The sequence below is a fragment of the Cimex lectularius genome, unplaced genomic scaffold (genome assembly GCF_000648675.2).
Source record: "Cimex lectularius strain Harlan isolate CLEC.00 unplaced genomic scaffold, Clec_2.1 scaffold76, whole genome shotgun sequence".
NCBI lineage: Eukaryota > Metazoa > Arthropoda > Insecta > Hemiptera > Cimicidae > Cimex > Cimex lectularius.
The window spans coordinates 1243115-1263401 of NW_019392636.1; the positions used below are offsets into that span (position 1 = coordinate 1243115).

Consider the following 20287-nt stretch of genomic DNA (forward strand, 5'->3'; position numbering starts at 1 on the left):
CATGATGAGCTAAAGGGCTCGAAATCCTTATCATTGCAAAACAACTTACTGTGAGTAGGAACTATCTTTTTAAAAAAAGGATTGAACACCACACTCACTTCATCATTCATCATTTCTATAGAACAGGGAATTTCCATATTGACTGCAGTTTCAAATAAATGACTTTCATTGCCTAAAACCTGTACGGTTGATAAGAAAAACAAAAACTGATCATGTCGTACCTGCGGACGGCTTAAAACTTAAACTTTAAGAAATTTGTGTTCAACGGGCGAACAAGCAGGTTGACGATGGCCTAGCGGTTAAAGGAAATCACCACGGCCGGCTACAAGGCATGCACTCATTTGTACATTGTTATGCATGTTAATAACTACACTAAATAAACTGAAGGGAAGATTATGTTAAACAACGGTAGCGTTCATTTTGCGCTTCACAAGCACTTACAGCCGGTGAAAGTCAGACGGCTTTGGCAAATGCAGATGAACCCGTGGGTACTTGGAAGAAAACGGGCCTCAAGTGAGAATAAATTATAATAATCGGCCAGAGAAAAGCAAAGATTTATTGTTATAATAATATCAAGCAGCTTTTGCTGCAGCTGTCGGAAATAGTAAAAATTTATAACCCCTTCATTTCTATTTTACATCCAAATGCACATTTTTCACTGCTTTCAGATCATTATTCATTCAAGTCGACCAAGAAAATTCCAAGGGCAATTTATGCGAGACAACGAGAATAGGACGCCGGAAAGATCTCCGAGGTCTCTTAGACAATTGTAAATTTATCTATAATAACACATTTATTTTGAAAGCGGCCTTGTCTATACAAAAACATTTTATTATCACTTTTACGTTGGCAATCCATAATTTTGACTATTTATTTCTGATTCACAATTCAATTATTGGGTACTCAGATATTTTTTCATAAGAACAAATTTGTATAATTGGTTACAAATCTAAAAAAAAGACTTGTTTATAAAACATAAATTACAAATTGATAAATCCAATTAGGGTTTATTCATTTTCCGGCACCATTATTTACCAAGTGGTGAAAATATAAAATGGCATCATTAGCATTTCAACAGGATAAAACGTGATATAAAATATGAATATATTCTAAGCATTATAATAAATCAATTATGGACAAATGTAGTTAATTTTTATTGCTTAATTAATCTAACGGCCTTTCAGTCATTAATAATGTTCATAACAAAACATGGGAACTAGCCAACTATCTAAAGTTAAACATGTGGCATTAGTAGGATGCATCTTTAAAAATTGTTCTGAATAATATATTTAATTATCGTTTATCATAGACAAACTTAAATTTTGCCATCTGGTTCACCAAAGAACTTTTCAACATCTTCAAATTTGGCATTTTATAAAATTTCTATTGGTGGTTGACGTGGTTTTTCAGGACAATTCGACCTGACGTGACAATAATTGCGCGTAAACAATTTTTCTATTAATAACCTTTTTGATTAGGCAACTGACTTTTTTTATATTCGAGAAATTTTCTAGCAGCAGCTGGTTTTTCTAGCAAGTCCTCATCAGTAGATGGTGATTTTTGTATAAGTTGCGTATTGGTTGTATAGGAAAGCTATCTGGTTAGATGACAGAGTTCCATTCTTGAATGATTAATTCTTTGCAGCTGCTTTTATTTTTTACGTGACGTCCCACTATTTTTCTACATAGTCTCTCAAATAGATGCTCAATGGGATGGAGGACTATTTGGTGCTGCAGGAGGAACTGAGATTGGTGCTGAAGTTGTTTTTCATGTTGACCCAGTTATTCTTTAATTCCCTTAGCAGTATGCTTGCTATCATTGTCTTGCTTAAAATAAAATGATTCCGTGAAGCTAAGTTTATGAGTGTTATCTTCAGATTTTTTTTTATATTACTACTGATCAATTTTTCCGTCATAAATACTAGGATTTCTAGCCCAGCAACAATCAAACAACCTCATAATACTTTTCCTCCATCATGTATCACATTTTTTTACTAGGCGTTTTATATTGTATTCATAAAATTCACTAATTTCGTGGTCCGCTTGACCAATTAATATATTACAATTAATTAAGGTTTTTAGTTGAGATAAAAAAGTCAATGGCACGAGCGGGATTCGAACCCACNCCGAGTGGATCGAGGTCACGATAGCTCAAGTGGTAGAGCAGCGGCGTATCTAGCCGAAGATCGTGGGTTCGAATCCCGTTCGTGCCATTGACTTTTTTATCTCAGCTAAAAACCTTAATTAATTGTAATTGTGTTCTCATTTTTTAACTGCCGTCTGAATGACAGAACCTCATAAAGTTTGGGCTTGTCCATTTGATTTTTAGCATATTCCAGCTTCTTCTTCAGCTTTGGCGGGGTTCCCGGCCGTTAAAACCTTCGGATCTCAAGATAAAAGTATGGCATCAGCTATTGCAATTACATTATTGTCTGCAGAAAACAAATTGGACGATTTTGAAGCACTTGTTATTTGTTTAAGGTTTTATTTAAAAATTGCAGTCACACTTTTAATGGTCGGCATGAACTGGGACCGTTACACAATGGACTTAATTATTTGTATGTATGGACGATGATCTGTAAATTTTATGGAATGACTAATCGGTTTTTTTTTACTACAAGTCAGCAAGCATAGTAGGTTTACGAAAGCCAAATTCCAAATATATACCTTATTAAATTGATTTCATCAAAGAACTGCAAGCTACATCGTTTTTTGGAATAAACGGGGAGTCGAAAAGAGAAGTTTGTGGCATGGGCGATCGAAGTCTTGGTGGCTCAATTAAAAAGATCGTTGGGAGGTATTTTTGTCCCATTTATTTGAAATCCCTTAGATATACAAATTCGATTAAGCTAAAGCGTTTGTCCGCCGGTATGGGGTCTTCCTCAGGTACGGCGGGGTGGAAGGGTAAATTTAAAAAAAAAGTAGCTCAAGTGGTACAGCAGTGGCGTATTTAGCCGAAAGTCGGGGGTTCGAATCCCGCCTGGGACACAAATTTTTAATTTCGAAAAAATTGTGTATAATTAATTGAGTAATTCATTGTTTTTTTTCTTACACGGCTAAGGCGTAAGGAGACTTTTTAATAAACCTTACCATGTTTATTCTTTAAATTCACTAATTTCGTGGTCCGCTTGACCAATTAATATATTATAATTAATTAAGGTTTTTAGTTGAGATAAAAAAGTCAATGGCACGAGTGGGATTCGAACCCACGATCTTCGGCTTGATACGCCGTTGCTCTACCACTTGAGCTATCGTGACCTCGATCCACTCGGACACCAACTTCCCATCTCAACCGCACCTTTTGAATTTTCCCTCCTTTTTGCCATTTTTCCAATGTCGTTTTTTTTATTTCTTTATTTTCACTGTTCAGTGTTATACTGTAAAAATGATTAAAAGAATTGGATGTTGTAAACAATGATGTGAGTAATTAAGCGCCACCTTAGACTTCAGGGATTAATCAAGCTTTATGCTTTAGATGACATTTTTAATATTCGGAACTCGTCGCAACAGGACTTAACTTGTCAAGTCTGCAGAAGGTTTTAAGAGCTTTAAATTTTTTTTTAAATATGCCTTGAACCTCAACTTAGCTACCCTTGCCGATCTCCGTAACGCTATTCGGATGATAATTTCACGCGGTCCAGTTCAAATAAGATTAACAAAGATCCCAAGAGAGTAATTAACCCCCGCCTAATTACAATTATAATGAAGTGGAATAATCCGAAAGTCCGCCCGTACGAAGGTCTTAATTGTGAAAGGACTTCATTGCAAATGAGGCGTTCATTGTTGAACGCCAATTATACTACATTAGCCTGTGCACTTCTCGGGCCAATTTCGTACCGGAGATCAAGAGTCACAACGGTGTACGTGAAATGCATAATTGGAAAAAATGCAAAAAATGGAAATGCAGCGAAAAGGGGAAATTAAACAAAAACCATCAGGCATAATATTATTCTCCTCCCAGATTATACAGAATAGGAAATAGAAAGGGTCTCACTACTTATGCAATACTATGTGTATTATCACAGATCATAGATCAGAAAGTGAGTGAGGGCCATTTGATAAAATCTAGATGAATAATCTACTTTAAATTTTTACTATATGATTTGTACAGGTTTTATTATATAAGCATGTGTATGGACTGGTGGATCAATCTAACATATTACATACATAATAATATATTTTACATATTATATATACATATAATAGCTTCCGAGCATAATTTCCCTTGAGATAGACAGTTCTAACAAAATTGCAGCAATTTTTGCCGCGGAGTGAAAGCCAAACTGAGCTCTTGCGTTGTCTTGGAGGAAAAGTATTCCATCTCTACTCATTAACGTTGAAAGCTGTTCAATAATTTTTTTTTACTTTTAAAATATTTGTATTATAACAAAAACAAGGTTTCAAAACAAATTACAAAATTTATGCCGAATCACCAACAAAATAACAGACTTCATAATGAAGGACTTCATAAGGAAAACTGCAAATGCAATTGCGTTGTATATTTCACCAAAATAATTTTTAACTGATTATCATAGGTAAAAAAATTGGAAAATAAGCAACAAGTGAGGCAGCAAATCTAACATTTGATCGTTTATAATATTACCGGGGTCGCGAACGAAATACGAAAATATATCATTTCGTTGTGATTGAGTAAAAAGAGGCCCATTTAATTTATGCTGACAGCTTTTCACTAATTTTCTTTTAACTTTGCCTTTTAAATGTGGTTCCTTACAAATACAAGTTGTCAAAAATGTTAAAATGTTTTTTTAAACAGTAACACAAAAGCTTCAACGACTATGAAATTAATCTTTTCTGCAAATTCGTGGAGTTGCTTACCAGAAAGATTTTCTTACATCCTTATGTCTTGACTATCAAAAAATTTAAAAAAGTTTCGCCAAAAAGCAGCACATAAGACATGCAGTCCCAGCTCGTTTATAAAAAATCTGGCGGTGTCGCCAAAGAAACAAAAGTCAAGCGTTGTCATTGAGTAAAAAGAGGCCAATTTAATTTGTGCAGACAGATTTCACTAATTTTCTTTTAACTTTGCCTTTTGGAGGTGGTTCCTTACAAATACAAGCTGTCAAAAAATTAAAAATAAAAAGCACGGCTCAAATGCTTTCACGTCTATGAAAATTAATCTTTTCTGCAAATTCGTGGAGTTGCTTACCAGAAAGATTTTCTTATGTACTTACGTCTTGAGTATCAAAAATATTTAAAAAAGTTTCGCAAAAAAGCCGGACGTAAGACATACAGTCCTAGCTCGTTGATAAAAAATTTGGCGGTGTCGCCAAAGTAACAAAAGTTAAGTGTTGTCATTGAGTAAAAAGAGGCCAATTTAATTTATGCAGACAGATTTCACTAATTTTCTTGTAACTTTGCCTTTTAGAGGTGGTTCCTTACAAATACAAGCTGTCAAAAAAATTCAAAATAAAAAGCACGGCTCAAATGCTTTCACGTCTATGAAAATTAATCTTTTCTGCAAATTCGTGGAGTTGCTCTGAGAAGCAGCATGTAAGACATGCAGTCCTAGCTCCTTCATAACAAATTTTGCCGGTGTCACCAACGAAACAAAACGCAAGCGTTGTCATTGAGGAAAACGAAACCATTTTAATTTATCCGAACAGCTTTTCACTAATTTTCCTTTGTCGTTGCCTTTTAAAGGTGGTTCATCACAAATTCATTGTTCAAGCTGTCAAAAATTATCCAAAATAAAAAACATGGGCATACGTTGTTTCATGCCAATGAAAATTTTCATTTTTTCAGTAAATTCATGAAGTTTTTCGCCCAAAACTCTCTCAGCTAAATTTCAGTATTGATTATTGAAAATATTTTTTAAAAATTGAACGTAAGTATCAGATGAGATGTTCTAGCTCGACACCAATATAATTTACGTGAACAGCTAATTTTCCTTAGTCCTTGCCGTTTAAAGGACTCTCATTAAAAAAACATTGTAGAAGCTGTCTAATAATTATTCAAAATAACGAAACATCGTCAAAAATATTTTCATACCTATGATAACCCCAACTTTTCTATTAAAATTAAATTAAAAAATTAAAATTTTTCACCAAACAGCGTTCCCACCTTAATTTTGCATTGATAACTAAAATAAAAAAAGAATTTCTAAAATATGCAGAAGGTGAAACAACATGTCCTCTCTACTTTCAAACATTTATGCCATGTCAGAAATGAAATATTGGGTTGGTGCAAAATTAAAGCAGATTTTGAAAATTCGTTTTATTTTTACAGGTGTTTGTCATGTTAACAAAGCTAAATCCTCAAATCTAATTTGGATGGATGGGTAATGGATTATAAAAAATACTTTTAACTGTATTTTAGTTTATATTTAATTTTATAAGAGTGAGGTCCCATGAAATTAAATGTGTCCAAATTAGATTTGCGTCGGATTTATTTGTACGAAACGCCCGTAACATTAATACAGGGGAGAGAAGCATTAGCGAATGCACAGTGCAGCGATGATTTCAAAAATTTCGTCTTGGAGATTTCGATCCCGAAGACAGGGAAGGTCGCGTAGGCGTTCTGTTCTGACGACGACCAAGTCAAAAAGTTGATTTAAGAAAATCCACTTAAGACAACACGGAAAATTGCGGTGTTGACCACAAACCGTGGTCTGCCAGCGAGCTGGAGCAAATTGGTAAAGTAAAGAAACTCGACAAGTGAGTACCGCACGAACTAACCGAATCCCAAAGAAATCGACGCTTTGAGATTTGCACGTTTGTTCTGATGTGCCACCAAAATGATCCGTTTCTCGATCGAATCATCACGTACCACGAGAAATGGATTCTATACGATAACAGGAGTACAGGTCAGTAGTTGGACAAGGATGAGGCGCCAAAACACTTCTCGAAACCAAATCTGCACCCAAAAAAGATTATGGTGACCAATAGTGTTGGTGTTGCTGGGGTTGTTCACTATAATTTCCTGAATTATGGTGAAACTCTCATAGCAGAGAAATATTGACGAAAGGCACGGGAAACTGCAACTTTGTCCAGCGTTGGTAAACTGGAAGGGGGCGACTCCGCTTCGCGATAACGCCAGCCCACACCTCGCATGCCAACCCAGCGGAAAATTAAGAACTTAAAATATGAAACCTTACCGCACCCACCATATTCACCCAACCTCTCGCCTGCAGCCTTCCATTTTTTTTAGGCATTTTGATCACTTCTTGAGGGATAACATTTTTAGAAAACTCGGTGAAGCAGAAACACCCCATCTCAACCTACAACCATTCGAAGTCATGATAGCTCAAGCGGTTAGGGCAGCGGCGTATTTACCCGAAGGTCGTGGGTTCGAATCCCTCTCGTGACACTAACTTTTTCATTTCAACCAAAACCTTACATAAAAAGATTAAGTAATTGAAAAAAGTAATTTGATCAGTAGACCACAAAATATGATGGATTTAATAAAATTTTATGTTTACGTAAGGCTCAAGTTTCAAAAGATATTAGTTGGATAATGAAAATGAAGGGGTGAATTACTTAATTTAAATTATAAAAGATATTAAGTGGTCCACAAACATTTCCTCTGTTTAGGCTCAGGTATTTCAAAATATTATCAATTTCGTTGCAAAGTGAGTGATGTACAAAAAATGGACTGAGGTACTTCAATAAATCGAGTTTAACTGAACTAGAATTAATTCAATATTTAAATTGAAACTTTAACCAAATTTTTAAATACTCTAAGTGATGGTATGGGCTTTAAGAATAATTTACAATAATGAATATTTTTTAAGTACATGAGGTATTCCTGAAAAATGTTTTTTTTTTTTTTTTTCAATTTTTAGTTATATAAGTTAAGGCTTGATAATAATGATCGATAATAAAAGAAAGTCTTTGTTTATTTACGAGGCACGTAGTTATTTTTATAGTTGATAGTTTTTACTTTTATTTTCTGTTTAATGTGTTTATTTACTTTTTACTAGCCTTAAATAAACAGCAACCCCGCAGATGGCAATACCATCGCCAATTTCTTTGATTATTTGAATTTATATAATTTTATAATGCATTTTATTATAATGGTGAGTTTAACGTTTGGTTCCCCCTATATATTTTTTATTGGGGCATTTGGTTTGGGCAAAACCTCGAGGCACGTAACACCGTAGATGAAAAAATATAGACTTCACCAACTTTATCAACCAAGAATCAATTTGTTTAATTACCATTTTAATTGATAGTATTAAAGCTCATGGTACTGAAAGATAAATTTCGCAACAATTTCTTCAAATAAAATCGATTAACAGGACTCTCTGGATTTAGCTTATTAAAGCGTGATTCAGCCTGGTGCAATATTGAGAAAACTCCTACCATTTCCGTAATTTCGTAAAGTTTGTCATCAAAAAGCTTTTCTTCACCTTGAATGTCGCCTTGAATGCCCCTTGATTATCGTAAAGAAAAAAAATAGGTGAGATATCTGATACTAGCCCTTTGCAACAATTTTGCCTATGTAGCCACCGAAAGTAAAGACATTGAAGAAACCGATACCAAATTTGTTAATTCAGGCAGTTTTTCACTCATTAAGCTTATCGTCAGTCGTTGCCGTTTAAATCGCGCTGTTAAAGCTTTTCTTCCAAAAGCGTATTACCAATAATTTCGCTCTAACTATCAATACCTAATAAAAGGTTCACTGTTGACTTTATATGTTACTACATGTCACATTCGCCGCAAAAGTATTTATTTATGGTTCAAACGTCATTATTATTTCTTTAACGAGGGGAAATTTTATTGTTCAAAGTGGAAGCTGGTGTTATTTTCCTCTCTGAGTAAGCTGTTGCATACCTGTTGCATTAAAAGTTGATAATGGAAGAATTTAATGCAGATGTAAGTCGCATTTCACGGTTTGCGAGATATGAAAGGCAACAGTAATATCTTCTAATGATTACCGTCAATTGCTATGATTACAAGTTCTTTAATGTGCTTTCTACGAATTACAATCATTGGAAGTTAAAGAATGCTCTGATTAATTACGCAAACCGACGAAGATTAAAACATGCTGTACATCGAATTTAAACGAGTTGCCAAAGTTATTCATCTGTCTTGATCTTGCATTTTTGAATTTGTGCATGGAGCGAGCCTTAAATCTGGCCGTATGATTTCAAACAGTATACATTTTAAAATATATAAAGATTAATTGCACATAAAAGCATAATTATCACCAGACCATTGCTGAAACATATCATCTTCCTATTTCGTGCACCTTTGATCATTTATCGACACTCAAAATAGCAAAATGTACTGAGGAGAAGGCGGAAAAAGCCTCGAAATGCATCAAATGAAAAATAAAACCTGGGAAAAGGTTAAAAAGTTTTTATAATCCAGATTATCTTCCTATGCCTGTCTCACTCACTCTATCTCTCTCTCTCTCTCTCTCTCTCTCTCTCTCTCTCTCTCTCTCTCTCTCACTCTATCTCTCTCTTAGTTCGGAAATTATTATTCCTTTATTTTTCTTACTCTCCCAAATACTATTCCCCTCTATTAATTTCGTTATTTCTCTTTATATCTCCCTCTTCCTCTCTCTCTCTCTTCCTCTCTCTCTTTTCTTTTCTCACTCTCTTTTCTTTTCTCACTCTCTCTCTCTTTCTCTGTGTGATTAATAGAGCAACAACACACGTTTCGTAAATTCGAATGTATTCCACATCGGTCCAGGCTCCACCACAAATGAGAAAATCATATTGGGTTTGGAGTACTGCAAATTATTTAGAGGTGTATGTTTCAATTTACGTAAAATAAGGACATGAGTGGGTTCTGACAATCATTGAAAATCTAACATACATCTCTGCATATTTATTACCACTTTAAACTGTACAGAGTGGTCTGAGTCTTGATTTCCATGGGATCACGGGTCGTTGAGGAAGAGAGAGAGAGAGAGAGAGAGAGAGAGAAAGAGAGAGAGATAGAGAGAGAGAAAGAGAGAGAGAGAGCGAGAGAGGGAGAGAGAGAGAGCGAGAGAAAGAGAGATGTAATTTCTTTGAAATACTTTTTACTAGTTGATGCCAGTCGTCTCTTATTGAGCAACGAGTAAATTGCTATGAGGGCCTATGTCTCTTCGTTAAATGACCCTCACACGCCCTATGATGGATGTGCTTAGTTCAGGGTTTGGTCGAAGAGGGCAATAATTGCGAGGATTAAGAGATTTCATTTTTTTTCACATGTCGTTCCATACCAGCATCTAATGTACTCAATAGTCCTGTTCTACTGCTTAATACCTCCTTCACACAGCAGTAATAAGACCCAAAATAATCTATGGATCATTAATGCGGTGGACCAAAGCTCAACAAAAAGCAGCTACTCAAACATTAGGCAGCATACAAAAACTAGCAAACCTATGTATCACAGAGGCAATGAGAACAACCCCTACATGTGCAATAGAAACTCTGCTAGGACAGGAACTAAACAATTCGGTCATACAACTATAATTAACAAAATCAGACACACATTCTTAGAAATGGGGACTGACTATATGATGCCGGAAACATTCTTCACATCCTATAAAGTCTCGACGGACTATAAAGGAGAGGAAGAACACAGGAGAGCTTCAGACACAATGGTATGGTATACAGATGGCTCCAAAACAAACGAAGGAACCGGATCGGGCATTTACTGTACAAGCCCAAAACATGAGCAATCAAACTCAGGGGTTAGGGAAGTACACTTCTGTCTTTCAAGCAGAAATACATGCCATCAATGCTTTTGCCCTGGAAAATCATAAAAGAGGTTACACTGGCAAAAAAATCCTCATAATATCTGATAGTCAAGCAGCCATTAAAGCACTAGCATGTAAAAGAATTACAAAATTAATCAGTGAATGCATTCAAAATATCCAAAACCTGGGGAAACACAACAACCTGATGATAGCTTGGGTGCCAGGGCACAGGGGAATTTTGGGTAACGAGAAAGCAGACAGATTGGCCAGAAGAGAATCCACAAGGCCATACATAAGCCCGAACCTCTACTTGGGATAACCAAAACAAATATAGAATCCTCCATCGCAGAATGGATCCAAACAAAACAAAAGGAGAAGTGGATAAACTCTAGCGGTGCGATACATAGTAAACTTATGATGAAACAATCCTCACGAAGACTGCTCAGTGCTGCAACTGGAGAGGGCTAAACTCAGAGGAGTGAAAGGACTACTAACAGGTCACTGGCATATGAGGAAACATCTACACAACATGGGTGTATATACAACGATGATCCCTCTTGCAGATTATGTAATGAGGAGGAGGAAACAGCCACTCATATCATCTTCGAATGCGAAGCAACAGCTCAATGGAGATTTAACCTAACATACGGAAAAAAACTTAGGGAATCAAATTTTACCAGCGACAGTCAATGACCTGATACTTCTAAGGAGAAGGATTGAGTCTTTTGCACTGAATTAAGGAACTAGGAAGGTACATTTAGCCAAAAGGCTGCAGTGCCTGGGGAGCGCAAACCCAGCTTCCTAGTATCCTTTTTACCATACCATACCATACGTAGAAGAATTTAATTTGTAATTTGATTTGAATAGAACTTTTTCAAAGTGATTCATGAATATTTCGGCACACTGTAGGGATAATAAAGATTAGTAGCTTTTTCATTTCATAAAATTTATTACTAATAATTAGTTAGTATGCATATATTTAAAAGATCTGTTACATCCTTACATGCAAATTCGTTAATAGATTTCTCCGTAAGTGTTCGTTCTATTGGTTTAGTCACATTCTTTAACAGGGATATTTGTAAATTAATTACTAACATCAAATGACATTAAAACACAGTTGTTAGGTGTTCTTTGGTTATTTTTATCAATTCTAAAGAATTGTTAATACCAAATTTAGGTTAGAACTTAGTGTGGACTAATCTTATAAGTTTATTTTCTTTGTGGATTTTAACCTACCATAAAACATTGTTGGGGTTTCATTGGTATGAGTTTTTTAACAACATGTTGGTAATTTGAGTATAGAAAATCAGCATTTTCTATGGCAGTTTGAACTTTTTTTATTTCTTTACAATCGTTATTATTTAGGAATTCTTCAACTTTAGAAACGTAATTATTAGTGTTTTTCCTTTATCGGTTTTTAAAATAACGTACTTTTTATCCATAGATCTGAATGTACGTGGGATATTTAATTTTTTGACGTTTATATTTATCAAATTTGTTTTAATCACTTCAGCACAATTACGTTTTATATTTGTATTTATTTTACTACAACCAACCGTTGAACCAAGGGATGGATGTTGTACTGTTACAGTCAGACTGAGTCGGTCTTCAAGGAAATTTGAGATCGCCTGTAAAAAACTTAAAAATATCAACCTGTAAACATATTTAAGATTTTTTTTCCCAGATGATGAAATTTTAGCAATTTCATCTATTTTTCTGTGTAGAAAGCGTCTAGAAATGAATACATTCAAAGCACACTCCGGATCAATGTATGGACTAGAAGAAGAACGCATATTCAGTTGTTACTGCCAATCTTTCGACCTATATTAAGGTCATCATCAGTGCAAAACAATCTTAAATATGTCTACAGATTGACATATTTAAGTTTTTTACAAATGATCTCAAATTTCTTTGAAGTCCGACTTAGTACCAACATTGCCAAGGATTGTTACCCTTCGAAGTCTAGGCAACGTTGGGACCGAGTAACCACCTTAAAAAAGTTAAATATATCAATCGGTAGACATATTTAAGATTGTTTTGCCATGATGGTGACGACCTTAAAACAGATCAATCTTGGCAAAAGCAATTGAATTTGCTATCTTCTTCAAGACCACACATTGAACCAGAGTGTTTGTCAGTGAAAAGGTGGTCGAATCTTCAATACTGAAAACATGGAGTGGAGTGAATAAGTTGTAGGTAAAAAGGTTTGTATCTCTTTTTGACTATATGATTTATGTAATTCAATTTTTGATGTGGCTTTATGGCATTTACGTTGGAAGAGAGTTGAACAGTTATTTCTATTTAATTTAGTAAGATCGAATTTCAATTTAATTTGAAGAACTGGGGATTGAACCAGATTGATGTGTTTATTTTCGAGCATAAAAGACTAAATTTATAACAAAGTTTTAAAAGTTCTTGTTTACCGACTTATTTTAAGTAAGTAGAGGTAGTGTTGTTAACTGCGTTAAAATCCATTAAATTATTTGACTAGCAAATTAATAGAAATAGGTGGGGTGAGTATGTAGGTTCACTTTATTCCATGAGTAGAACCATCAATTACAAAACGGGTCCATAAGTTCAAAATCTTAAAACTCCCTGGTCACCGTTACACGAAAATTACAGCTCAGGAGATAATAAATAAAAATATTTTCTGGTATGCGCTCTGGAGTTCCTTGGTAGATAGATATCATCCTTCTTTCCGATTCTCTCCAGAACGTTTCTGAATGGATGGCAGAATTCCAGTGCATTCTTTCCAAATCAAGGTCTAGCGATAACAAGAGGTTTATGGAGCGAACGCTGACAACAGAGAGGTTTCTTTTGTACAAGTGGATTGACCGAAATCTCGATATGTTCTGCTTGACGAATGAAAAACATGGAAGAACATTAAAACTGAGGGATCTCCGCTGGTTTTTCAAATTCCGAGAACTTCCGTTCCTTAACTCTACCCCTTTGATAGGCTGCCAGAGGGTGCAGAAATGTGCTCTCTGTGCAATGCAAGGGGAAAGGAAACCATCGTGCACTTTTTGGCCAAATGTACCATTTTTCTCCGAGATGCGTGCTCCTTATTTGGGTAGTGCTTTGCTCTCGGAAGAAAGCCTAGTCAAACTTTTTAATGAGCCAAGCCCGCAGCTAATAAAATTCGCTCGTCATGTCTGGTTTTACCGCTGGGAACTGGTACAAGAGTTCAATTTTTGATTTATTAGAAGAAAAGTTTACTTAACTAATAGTATATAAATCTATATTGTTCTGTTTACCAGATTATTTTATTTTATTACATATTATTATTTTTTTTGTGTGGTGTTTAGTGGCCGTTAGTTAATGATTATTTGGAGATGGTGAGATGCGGTCTGGTGTGACGTAGGTTTGATAAAAACATTTTCTTTATCGAGCCAACGTTTCGATCTTTATTGAGACCATCTTCAGGGCCTGGGATTTATAAGCATTGTTTAAATTTTTAGATTTAATCAAAGTATTTGTACCCACTCAAAGTGTTTGTTTTCTTTTCTGTGTAGATGTGTCATGTTTAGAATGCCAATGAGATATTGTATACGACAAATCCCAGGCCCTGAAGATGATCTCAATAAAGATCGAAACGTTGGTCCGATAAAGAAATTTTTTTAAAGCCTACGTCACACCAGACCGCAACTCACGATCTCCAAATAATATTTTTTTTTTAAATTCATTAGAGTTCGTGGTCCGATTGACCGAATAACTTTTTTCAATTAATTATTCTCTATGTGTATTGGTTGAGATAAAAAAGTCAGTGTCACGAGCGGGATTCGAACCCATGACCTTCGGCTAAATACGCCGCTGCTCTACCACTTGAGCTATCGTGACATCGGCCCTCTCGGATACTAACCTCCCACCTCAACCCCAAGTTTAAATTATTTTTATTTATTTTTTAAATTAATTTATTTTTTATTTTTATTTCTAATTATGTTATAAATCACAGGGAATATTATTATATTTTATTGGCTATTTTATTATCTTTTATCAATATTTTATCAGTAATCTCGACTCCAAGCACACGTATATTCCATTGCTGTAAATACTTAAGTTTTTTTAAAATGGTATATTTTGTTATTTATAATAATTATCAAATAAAGTATTATTATTAATAAGTTCAAAAGTCAGTATGTGCAAAATAAATCCAGTGCCCATTTAAAAGCACGCAGAGTAACAAGTTCAAATATGCAAGTTAGTAACCGGAAAGACCTATGACCTATCTCTTTAAGCCCATTCCAGCGTGTTTATTCGGTTAAGTGCAGGCCGGTCATCGGAATACCTGGAATCTGCCGGTGCAAATCACAAAGGAAAAGGGAAAAAACGGGATAATTCGGCATTCGAACAGCCCTCCCACCGGCGCAGCAGCAGCACTCGTGGCAACGTAGTGGGGGACTCAGAGGTAACCCCAGGACTTCAACCTTCTTGGAGACCAGTTAGTGCCCGATCGTTGAAGGTGCAAGTGCATCCTGCAGGACTATTTCATTCAGCAAACAGGTATACAATGAAGCCACTCTACAAAATATTCCTACCAATTTATACGTTTTTTCTATCCAAAACATAAATTGATCCTGTCTGTTAACTTTATAGCTTTTTTCTTAATAAGTCTATTATAAATAAAAAGTGTAAAATTAGTATATAAATTGTTCAAATAAGATCGTTAAGTTGAAACTTAAGTTCAATAATGTACAATGAAGCATTATGATCCTTTTGTTATTAAGCAACAAACTTTCTCGCTGGAACTGTTTTTTTTTTTTTTTTTTTTTTTTTTTTTCTTTCACCGAAGGAAATTGTTTGTTTTTACGGCAAAAGGCTTTTTTAAAGACACAAAAAAAATCGGCAGACTTTAAAGCTGGCCTGTTTTTAAATACACTCTTGGATTTACGGCATGTAAACACCGGGACCCCCATATGGTTAGGCAGCTGCCGGTCGTTACAAAAGGCCCTCCGAGTCCTCAAACCCATGGCTTGGAGTGTCAATTGAAATTTTAAAATGGATTTTCTCTTTTGAAAAACGTTTTTCCGGGTTTCTCTCGACCTTTGGTTCGGCCCACCGGCCGGCGTCTGCTTTCCAAGCTATTAAATATTCCTCAAGTATTGATTTTCACCGGGTTCGATTTAAAATTAAAATACAAAATAATTTTTTTTTTATGTTTCCCTTGGCACACCTTGCTGTAACATAACAACTGGAAAAATTCGCTTAACCGATTAACCTTTTCGTTTATTTCTCTCCTTCCTTTCTCTCGACAAATAAAGTAAAATAAATAATAAACGTAGATAAGATAACTGTCGATTAATGGGTACAAAAAAACTCTATTCTTATTGAATTGGTGAAAATCAATCAATCTATTCTTACGAAATTTTCAAGTCGATCTTTATGTATTATTTTTTCTGAGCTTTTCTTTTTTCTTTTCTGTTAATCTGGACTTTCAACATCGTATTTGACATCACAAAGAATTTGAATCACAAGTCTGATCAAAATTGCAATAGAAATTAAAAAGGATTTCGCACATTAAATCAATCTCAAATCTTATGTATACACTGGCGCCTGATGGTCATCCTAAAAAAATCAACTTGTCAAAAGAAACTACAATTTATTAACCAGGAGTACCAGGATTCTTTTTTTCAACAATGTTTTTCCTTGCAGGATTTTCAAATTGTTTTCTTTGTCTTAAAAAATATAATTTTATAAATATTTTATCTCCGTAACGAGTCAATTCAGACTTCTTGATGTGCACAGTTTCTCTTCTTTCGCGTTATGAAAGTCTTCCTTAGATATCTATTGACCTTGAATTGACCAAAACAGAGCCCGAACACACCCAGAAAAAAATGCTTTTATTACAGAAATTAAAAGATTATTACATAATGGATCAAACATTGTGCGTACCGTGGAACCTCCAGGTCTTCCTAAATAAAGGGAATCAAGAACGTAACTCAATCTCTCAATTAGGAATTTTTTACAACATACATGCTATTTGCCTTGCATCTCTGTTAAATCGACAGTTTTCTTTTTCATAAAAAATACACTTTAATAAACATTTCGCACCATATGTTAATCGGTTGGATCAATCAGTCCTTCAGAGGGCCAAAGGGATTCTCTTTTTTTCTAGAACTATGGACGTTTTCCTTAAATATCTATTGACCTTGAATCGACCAAAAACGAGCATGAACGCATCAACAAAAAAGCTTTTATAATAGAAATTAAAAGAATATTGAACAATGCGTCAATTTCTAATCATTGTAGGTACGCAGGGACCAGATCTTCCTAAATTGATCAAATCCGAAAGTAACTGCAATTTCTAAATTAGAAATTTTTTTACATTATGCATCTTATTTTCCTTGCTTATCTGTTGGATTGACAGTTTGCTTTTTAATAAAAAATATACTTTTACAAACATTTCGCACGATATGTTATTGTTAATTGGCTAGGATTAATCAGAACTTCAGACGCCCAAAGGGATCCTACTCTTTTCTGGAACTATGGACATTTCAATAGATACATTTTATATGAACTTTAATTCACCAAAAAAGGAGGCTTAACACATCTAGAAATAAAGGATGTCAAAAAAGGAATTCCAATTTTTGAGCTAGAAATTATTTTTAAAATCAATTTATCGAACTCTTCATGACGTTCTTTATCTATTGTTTTCTATGAGCATTTTCTGTTTCTTTTCTCTTAACCTTGACTTTTAACTTCATGTTATGTGTAGGTATATAATCACATGTCTAATCAAAATGTCAACAGAAATAAAATAGATTGCGCAGGATAAATCAATCGGTTATTGTAGGTATCCTGGGACGTGCATACCTTCCTAAATTAAGGACGTTGTCCAATCGAGTGTTTTCTTGGTTTTCTTCTTATTGTTAATTGGCCAAGAACAATCACTCTTGTCAATGAAGGGTTTCTCTTCTTTCCTTTGGATATGTATTGACCTTGTATTGACCCCAAAAGCCTGAACCCTCTAAAAAAAATGCTTTTTTTTTTTAATTAAAAAACTATTGCACAAAGCACCCTACTTACCCTGGGACGTGTAGGTCTTACGAAAGAAAGAAAGTCCAAAAAAGAACCACAATTCCTGAGCTAGGTGTATTTTTTGCAATAGAACCATTTTCCTTACATGTTTGTCAAGTCGTGAATGTTCTTTGTTTCTTCTTCTTTCCTAGTAGTATGAAATTTTACATGGATAGTATTAGCCTGGTCAATTAGATTGTCTTCCTAAATAATCGAAATCTACGAAGGAAGTACAATTTCTCTCCCTGAAGATTTTTGCATAATGAATTTTTTTTTGTAGGTGTTACGAAAGAAAGAAGGTCCAAAAAAGAACCACAATTCCTGAGCTAGGTGATTTTTTTGCAACATAGAACCATTTTCCTTGTATGTCTGTCCATTCAAGAGTTTTCTTTGTTTCTTCGTCTTTCCTAGTAGTATTGACTTTTACATGGATATCATTAGCCTGGTCAATTAGATTGTCTTCCTAAATAATCGAAATCTACAAAGGAAGTGCAATTTCTTATCCTGAAGATTTTTGTGTAATGAAAAAAATTTGTATATATATGACTTATTTTTCTTCATCGTTTGACTTTAATCTTTTGCAGTCTTTCCTAATTGTCATGTTGTATGCTTATGTTACCTGATATCTTATTTACAATTGCCAAGAACCAGATTTCATCATGAAGGTTTTTTCTTTCCTTGGACATCCATTGGCGCTCACAAATAGCGCCTATACGCATCTAGACCTAGAAATTGTCTAACAGAAATCAAAGGATTTTTCGCTTTATACGATTGCCATATATCTTCTTCGATATAATAATTATCAAATATTTCCTACATCTTAGTTCTATTTTCTTCCTGTTAAATTTGCGAGAAACATCTGAAAAAATAGTTACTGAGTTTTTCATTTTAATGGAAAAAGGCGTACAGACGTCTTAAGGTCATTGTCTGAGAGAAATTTACAATTTTTCAATCTTCTCATGATGATATATTGTTAAAATCAGCTTAGCCGATGTGGGAAAACTCCTAAATTAAAATGGTTTTTATTCCTTCTCCATGTCTTAATCTGCAATATATTTTTCAAATTGGTTTAAAGGTACTTTATAGTCATTGTATTTATATTTTTAACCAGGTTTCTCATTTATCAAATAGAAGTCCGTTTCGCTAATGTGTTGTACGGATAAGATCCATTCACCAACTTGCCACACGTGATAGGCACCAATTTGTTGTTGGGCAAATTATGGCCACGAGTCGACCTCAGAAGCACTCCACTGTAACATCAAATCAAACCGGGAGGAAGCCATCATTGATGTCAATGTTTCGTTTCTGACGATACGTAATATCTCCAAAGGTTTGTAGTTGCAGTAAATCTAGCATTTTTGTCTAATTTCACGCTTGTTAGATTCTTGTAATGGCCGTCGGACATCGTGACTTTGATGGCAAATGTGGTTTTCAAAGGATCGACTCGTTTCCTTTAACGATATGTGCAGTTTAAATTTCACCCGGTTCGAATTCAATATCATCGTCCCGGTTTTTCAATTCCATTTCCAGGTCCTCGACCCAGATAGCATATGCACAAGCGTGAAACGTGAGTCCGACGCGTTTCGGAGAAAGGTGGGAAAGGCGGCTCTTTTGTTTTGTTTTTAATCGAAACTTTTCCCGGACCGCTTTAATTTTTCGCCCTTTCACATTCGACCATCTCATTCCCATGATTTCTTTTGCCATTTCTCTCGAGAAACAATTTCAAAAACGGCCAAGAATAATTCAGATCCTGGAGAATCGTTTAGCGACTCCAGAGAACGGGTCGTTCAATATTTTAATCCTTTTGGATAATTAATTTTAGGATTGTGCGCCAATTTTTAAATGCGCTTTTTCTTCTCTCAATCTCTTAAAATACCTATTCATCAAATATACAATATGTACAAAATAACATTTGGTTTCCAAACCCTTGTAAAACTGCTATTGATTAACCACGAGTACCAGAACTCAAAACAATATTTTTCCTTGCAAGAATTTCAAATTAAGTTTTCTTTGTCATAAAAAATATAATTTTATAAATATTTTATCTCCGTATCAAGGGTCAATTCAGACTTCTTGATGTGCAGAGAGTTTCTTTTCTTTCCTAGCGTTAGTTTTCCTTAGATATCTATTGACTTTGAATTGACCAAAACAGAGCCCGAACACACTCAGAAAAAAATGCTTTTATTACAGAAATTAAAAGATTATTACATAGTGGATCAATCGTTGTGTGTACCGTGGAACCTCCAGGTTTTCTTAAATAAAGGAAATGAAGAACGTAACTCAATTTCTGAACTAGGAATTTTTTACAACATACATGCTATTTGCCTTGCATCTCTGTTAAATCGACAGTTTTCTTTTTCATAAAAAATACACTTTAATAAACATTTCGCACCATATGTTAATCGGTTGGATCAATCAGTCCTTCAGAGGGCCAAAGGGATTCTCTTTTTTTCTAGAACTATGGACGTTTTCCTTAAATATCTATTGACCTTGAATCGACCAAAAACGAGCCTGAACGCATCAACAAAAAAGCTTTTATAATAGAAATTAAAAGAATAACTCAATTTCTGAACTAGGAATTTTTTACATCCATTCTATTTGCATTGCATCTCTGTTAA

General features: G+C 34.7%; 1 protein-coding gene across 1 annotated transcript in view; it reads left to right on the forward strand.

Annotated features, from left to right (window-relative positions):
- Positions 1-15054: 15054 nt before the first annotated feature.
- LOC106669842 (protein singed) overlaps positions 15055-20287 on the forward strand; it is a 52572-nt gene continuing 47339 nt past the window's right edge. The window contains exon 1 of the mRNA XM_014399635.2: positions 15055-15155. The gene's annotated coding sequence lies outside the window, so the exon portion shown is untranslated. The remainder of the gene's footprint in view (positions 15156-20287) is intronic.